Here is a 6,748-nt window from a genome sequence, read left to right as displayed (position 1 = left end):
TGTGTGTGTGTGTGTGTGTGTGAGGTCAGCAGGTCGTGGTCAAACTAAAGGAAACCATCTCTAAACCGGTCGTCTGGTTTCACACCTGAGTCGTGGCTTTTTCAGGCTCCTGATCGTCGATAATCACGATTGTTGGTCAGTCGGGCAGACTTTTTGTCGTTTGCGTTGCCTAATATTTGGTGTGTAGCTGCTGCTGATGACTCACGAACAGACACACAAGATGCAAAATGATCCCAGAGACACAAAAGTTAGACAGAAAACTACACCAAAGAAAACAAAACGAGAAACAAAACAACCTCAGAATGACACAAAACGCCCCCAAAGAGAAACAGAACCATCACAAGGAGACACAAAACAACCACAAAACACACAAAATGATCTCACTAAGAAAAGAACGCCACAAACTGACAACAAAGAGACGCAAAATGACCAAAGTTAGACACAAAACTCCCAGAAGGAGACAAAAAAAACTGCAAAAGGACAAAAAACAAGGCGCTGCTACAGCTCACCTGGTAGAGCTGGTGTCCTATGTGTAGGGCTACAGTCCCAATGTGGAGGTCATGAGTTCAAATCCCGCTCATGACCTCTTCTCCCCTACTTTCTCTCGCTAACACTATCCAACAAAGGCCAAAAAAATAACTTTTTTAAAAAAAGGACACAAAACGATCAGAAAGAGACACAAAATGACCACTAATGGACGCAAAACTATCTCAAAAGGAAACAAAATTAGACACAAAACAACCCTAAACAATGACTCACAATGCCACAGAGAGATGCACAATGACAACACAGATGTTTCATGACCAAACTTTAAAAACACTCACAACAAAGACACAAAACCATCTCAAAATTAGACACAAAACAACCTCAGAACGCCACAAACTGACCACAAAGAGACGCAAAATGGCCAAAGTTAGACACAAAATTCCCACAAGGACACACAAAACTATCACAGAAGGACATAAATTTATCAAAAAAGACACAAAATGATCAAAATCAGACACAAAACAACCTCAGAATGCCGCAAACTCTCCCAAAGAGACACAAAACAACCACAAAAGGACAAAAAATGATCTAAAACAAAAAATAAAGAATCAAAGTTAGACATAAAACAACCATAAAGACACACAACTTGACCACAACATTATCTGTGAAGACAAACAAAATGATCCAGGAGGTGGATTTTGTCGTATTTCCAGACGACCTTTAATAACTCTTCACGTGTTTCAGAGACGACCTTCGTTCTGGACTGTCTGTGAGATAACAAACGTTTTTCTGAGGGTTCATAATGAATCTATTTTATATCTAAATACTTCTGCAGTCAGATTTGTAGCTCGTCTTTTCTTTTCTGGGCTCAGCTTTTAAGAAAACCAGCTGGATGTGAACCACAGGCGTGTAAATACGACACACGCGTCGTGGCCTCTCTTCACCTGCAGCCGCCACGTCGCCGCCCCACAATGGCGGCTGCAGGTTCACGTGTCTGCGGAGTTTCTCGGCTCTTCAGACGGAGCGGAGCGTCGTCTCGGCTGCTTCCTGGATCAGCCCGACGGCCTCGTGAAGTCAGCGCCGCTCGCATCGATATTCCATCTCTAATAACCGACCACATTTCCACTGCTAATGACACGGCGGCGGCCATCTTGGCTCCGCGCGCCGTCTCATTACAGGCTATCTGAGAAACCGACGGCGGCGTGGCGGCTCAGTGCACGCAGCGTGCTCGTGTGTGTGTGTGTGTGTGAGAGAACAAGCAGGAAGTGGGAGGTCGGAGGTCATCAGCTGCAGGAAAATATGAGTGTTTGGTTGTTAAGGCAGGAAGAAGACAGTGTGTTAAAGGCTGCAGGTGGCTTTTACAAGGAGGAGACGTTGGAGGCACAAGTCCTGAGAGTTACAGTAGATCAGTGTTTACACGCATCAGCACACACACAGCGGCATGGAAACGCTGCTTTGCTATTATTGTAAGGCAGCTTTTGTAAGATTATTATCCAATTTGGTCATTTTCATTTGTTTTTGTGGCTGTTTTAAGTTGTGTTTTTGGTGATTTTGCATCTTTTTGTACTCGTATTTCATCTTCTGTGGCGGTTTTGAGTGTCTGTTTATGTGTTTAGTGGTTGGTTTTAGTCTCTCTCTGGTCATTTTGCATGTTTATCTGGTCATTCCAACTCTCAGACTCTATTTCTGGTCATTTTGAGCNGATGCAAAATGAGCAGAAATAGATGCAAACCAACCGCAAAGACAGAAACAGAGACTAAATGAGCACAACTAGGAGCAAAACAACTGCAAAGACAACAACGAACAACAAAAACCCCAAAGCAAAGTTAGCATAAATACATGCAAAAAAAGAGACAATAACCAACAGAATAAAACTAAAGAGCACACACAGGCAGACAGATTAGCACAAATTAGTGTAAAAAACTGTAAAGAGATTAAAAAGAATAAAAAATAGACACAAAAAACCCAAAATGATCACAAATACAAACAAAAAAGAGACAAAAGCAAAAACAAAGACACAAAAACAACAAAAAAGGTGCAAAATGAGCACAAACAGATGCAAAGGGACAATAAAGAGACAAATGACAACAAGAAAACAACCCAAAAATGAACAGAAACTGCACACAAATGATGCAAAGAGACAAAAAACAACACAAAATGAGCAGAAATAGATGCAAACCAACTGCAGCAGGTCTGCACGTATCCTGTTAGTGTTTTACTGAATGATGAGTTCCCACTTAACACGATTTAATGACATTTATCACTCAGATTTTAACAGTTTATTTTAACTATTTGTAATGATGTGACTCAGCGACGTGAACGTATGTTGAGAAGCAGAACGGTGGAAGCTGCAGGCGACTTCCTGCTCACAGCGGACTCACTTTGAGTCACGGCGCTCGGATCAGGTGTGAAAACGCTTTGAATAAGGTAAACGGAGTCAGATGTCGATCTCAGGCCGGACCCGGTGACTAATAACGGCAGAGCTCTGTCTGTTATTTCCTCTGCGGTCCGGTCAGACGGCTGGAGGTCACATGACTCAGTACCAAACACAAACACACAACTCAAGTATTTTCCATCTCAGACGCTTCATATTTCTCAGGCTTTTTATAGAAGACAACCTCTGATTCACTGTAAGCTTCTCTCTCTCTCTTATCGCTCGTCTTTTCTTTCTCCGTCATTGCCTTTGGCTGGTTAGCAAAGTTAGGAACGACTGAGAAGTGGGTGAAAGAGCTCTGAAGCCAGAGTGAAAACTGGGTGAACTGATGAGACCAGAAGTCCACAGGGGCAGCAGGGCAGAGGCTCTGTTTGAAGTGACGGCCAACAAGTCAATCAAAAGCCCGCGAAAAGACTCGAAACAACCACAAAGAGACAGCAGCCGAGGAAGAAGAGATGCACAACAGGATGCCAAACAACCGCAACGGGACGAAATGACAAAAGGGCAACCGAGAAACATAAAACAACCTGAAAGAAATGCAAAAAAGAACCACGAGGACAAGAAAACAAACCGCAAAGGGCTGAAATAGGCTAAAAAGAGATGCAAAATAGGCACAAATAGATGTTAAACTACCACAAACAGATGCAAACCCAGCAGACAGATGGTCAAAATAAACACAAAGAAAGACCAAGACACAAAATATTCATGAAGGGATGTCAAATGAGCACAAAAATAAGGAATGTAGACACAAAATGGGCACAAAAAAGTGAAAATTAAACACAAAGAAACACAAAACAACCACAAAGTAGCATAAAACAACAACAAAGAGATGAAGAACAACCACAAACACAAGCAAACAGTCCAGTAGGAACGAAAAGCAACTAAAAACAACCACAAAGAGAAAACAACCATCTAAAAAATGATGTAAAATGACCCCAAATAGGCACAAAACAAAGACACAAAGCGAGCACAAAGAGATGTAAGACAACTACGACACACAGCTTCCTCAATTCGTGATTTAAAACACTGCAAATCTGCACAAACCACACACAGACCAGTACAAACAGGCATAAAACTTCTGCAAATGTCCACTAAGAGACCCTAGACAACTAGAAAAAGGTGACAAACGATCACAAAGGGCCGAAAACTATCAAAAATAGACACAAAATGAACACAAGTGGGTGGAAAAGGGATGGAAATGTTTAAAAAGAGACAGAAAGTGGAAGCAAACTGGTGCAAACAATCACAAAGACAAGCAAACAGTCCACAAAATGCTAAAAAAGAACCACAAAATGAATGGAAACTGGTGTAAAACAACCACAAACAGCTGCAAGTAGCTAAAGAGAAACATAAAATGACAGAGAAGACACTCCGAACAGAAAAGATGGTTGAAAAAATACAAACAAAACTTGAACAATGAACCACGAATGTGTAAAAACAGACAAAAATAGGTGCAAAGCTGAAACAAATGTGTTTAAACGACCACAAAAACTAACAGTCCACAAAGAACAGCAAACAGAAAATAGATGCAAAATGAGCACAACGAGGCGCAAAACAATCGCAAAGACAAGAAACGCTCTAAAATTAACCACAGATGTTTAGAAACAGACATGAAAGAGAAAAAAATAGGTGGAAAGCTGAAGCAAACAGGCCTAAAAAACTATAAGGACACAACGTGATGAAAGTACCACAGTGGGGTGCAAAACAGCCACAGAGACAAACAAAGAACCAAAAATGATTAAAGACAGTCACAAACTGGGCGCTGCTACAGCTCACCTGGTTGACCTGGTGTCCCGTGTATAGCGGCCCGATGGGGTCGAGTCCTGCTCTTGACCCTTTGCTGCAGGTCCTTCCGCCACTTTCCCGTCTGTCCAAACTAATAAAGCCAAAAAAAAGAGTCACAAATGGGCAAAAACTGGTGCAAAACAACCAAAACAGCTGAAAATAGCTGAAGAGAGACGAGAGAAGACACTACAAACAGAAAAGATGGTTGAAAAAATAGATGCAAAATAATCTCAAAGACAAGAAAACCGTCGACAATGAACCACAAACGTTTAATAACAGACGTGAAAACGTCGCTGCAAAGTTAAAACAAGTAGGTCTAAACAACTATGAAGACATAACAAACAATCTACACAACAAATGCAAAGTGAATTAAACCAACCGCAAACAGAAAAGAGACGCAAAGACAAGAAACAGTTTAAAATTAACCACAGATGTTTAAAAACTGACATGAAAGAGGAAAACGTCGATGCAAAGCTGGAACAAATAGACCTAAACAACTATAAGGACATTAGAAGTGATGAAAGNTTTCTGGTTGTCTGAGTTTACTTTTGGGCATTTTGCATATTTATCTGGTCATTCCGTCTCTATTTCTGGTCATTTTGAGTCTATTTCTGGTTGTTTTGAGTCACTCTGAATCTCACATTTTTCTTTCTTTGCAGTATTTTTGTTCTTGCACCCCTGTGTTTATCTTTCCAATAAGGAAAGCTCTTCGTCTCTCTACACTTTTGTACGACGGTCCTTCAGACTCGTTGGGTTTGCTCCTCAGTAATTCCCGCCTGCTGCACATCACGGCTCACCTGCTCCTCGCTGCAGATGTTTCGGCTGCTAACGAACTCCCAGCAGCGGCCGATGAACTCAGCCGACGTCTCTGGAACGCCGAGCTCGTATTTGTTGGTGAAGCTGCAGATTTTGTTCATTAAAATCTGAATTCTGCTCAGATGGTTTTATGGCCTTTAATTAGCAGGAGAGCGGAGAGGCTTTCTGCTTATTACAGACCCAACCAGTGTGTGTGTGTCTGTGTGTGTGTGTGTCTGTGTGTGTGTGTGTGTGTGTGTGTGTGTGTGTGTGTGCGGGTTTGGCCTAATCTCGCTGCATCTTTGCCAATAAGCACTTACAGCTGTGGTATGCTGTGTGTGTCCCAGTGAGGACCAGTTTCACTTTCAGACGCTGGGATCCGGGACATTTTGTTCGGCCCTCGGTTTGAATCAGACCTTTAAAGACGTGTTTCGGGGTTCTGACTCAGTTTCAGGGTCCAGGATTTAATCCGAGTCCAGCTCGGAGGGTCAGAGGACGCATTGTGTCCACCAGAGTCCTCACAAAGACAGAAGAATGTGTGTGTTTGTGACCTAGATGTTGGTTGCGCTGTGGTTTCTGGACCTCGACCGGGCGAGCGAGCTTCGACACCACAGCAACGCCTCGCCAAGAGAGAGAGAGGAGGACGCTGGAGAGGGTGGTCACCGACCGGAGGGAGAGTTTCTCAGAGATATTTGTGTTGTTTATGTGAGGAAAAGTGGCTGAAGAAGAGATGACGGAGCAAAAGTTCCTCACAAACAGGACTGAGAAGGAGATGAAACAGCAAAAAGATGAGCTGAAGTCATGCTCACAAGAAAAGGCAGGAGGACAAAGAACACGACAAACAAAGAAAAGAGACACAAAGAATCAGAAGAAATAAGAAAACAGGACAAAAGTGGAAGATGGAAAAGAAGAGAAGAGAAAATGTAAAGACGAAGCAAAGATAGAAAAAAAAGAAATGCCACAAAAAGATTAAAAAATATCAACAAAAAATCACAAAAAACCCACAAAATAACCCCCAAAAGACACAAAACAACCACAAAGAGGCCCAAAAGACCACAAAAAGACAACAAAAGGGCACAAAATCCTCACACAAACAATACAAAAAGCATCAAAAACCCACTTAAAGCTACAAAACAACCAAAGAAACCAACAGAACAAGAAACAAAACAACATCGAAGAGACACAAAAGCCAACAAAGACACACAAAACATCCAGAAGGACTCGCAAAATCACACGGCAAACGCAAAC

Source organism: Stegastes partitus, unplaced genomic scaffold (genome assembly GCF_000690725.1).
Source record: "Stegastes partitus isolate 25-593 unplaced genomic scaffold, Stegastes_partitus-1.0.2 Scaffold1960, whole genome shotgun sequence".
Lineage (NCBI taxonomy): Eukaryota > Metazoa > Chordata > Actinopteri > Pomacentridae > Stegastes > Stegastes partitus.
This window is presented reverse-complemented; position numbering follows the sequence as displayed.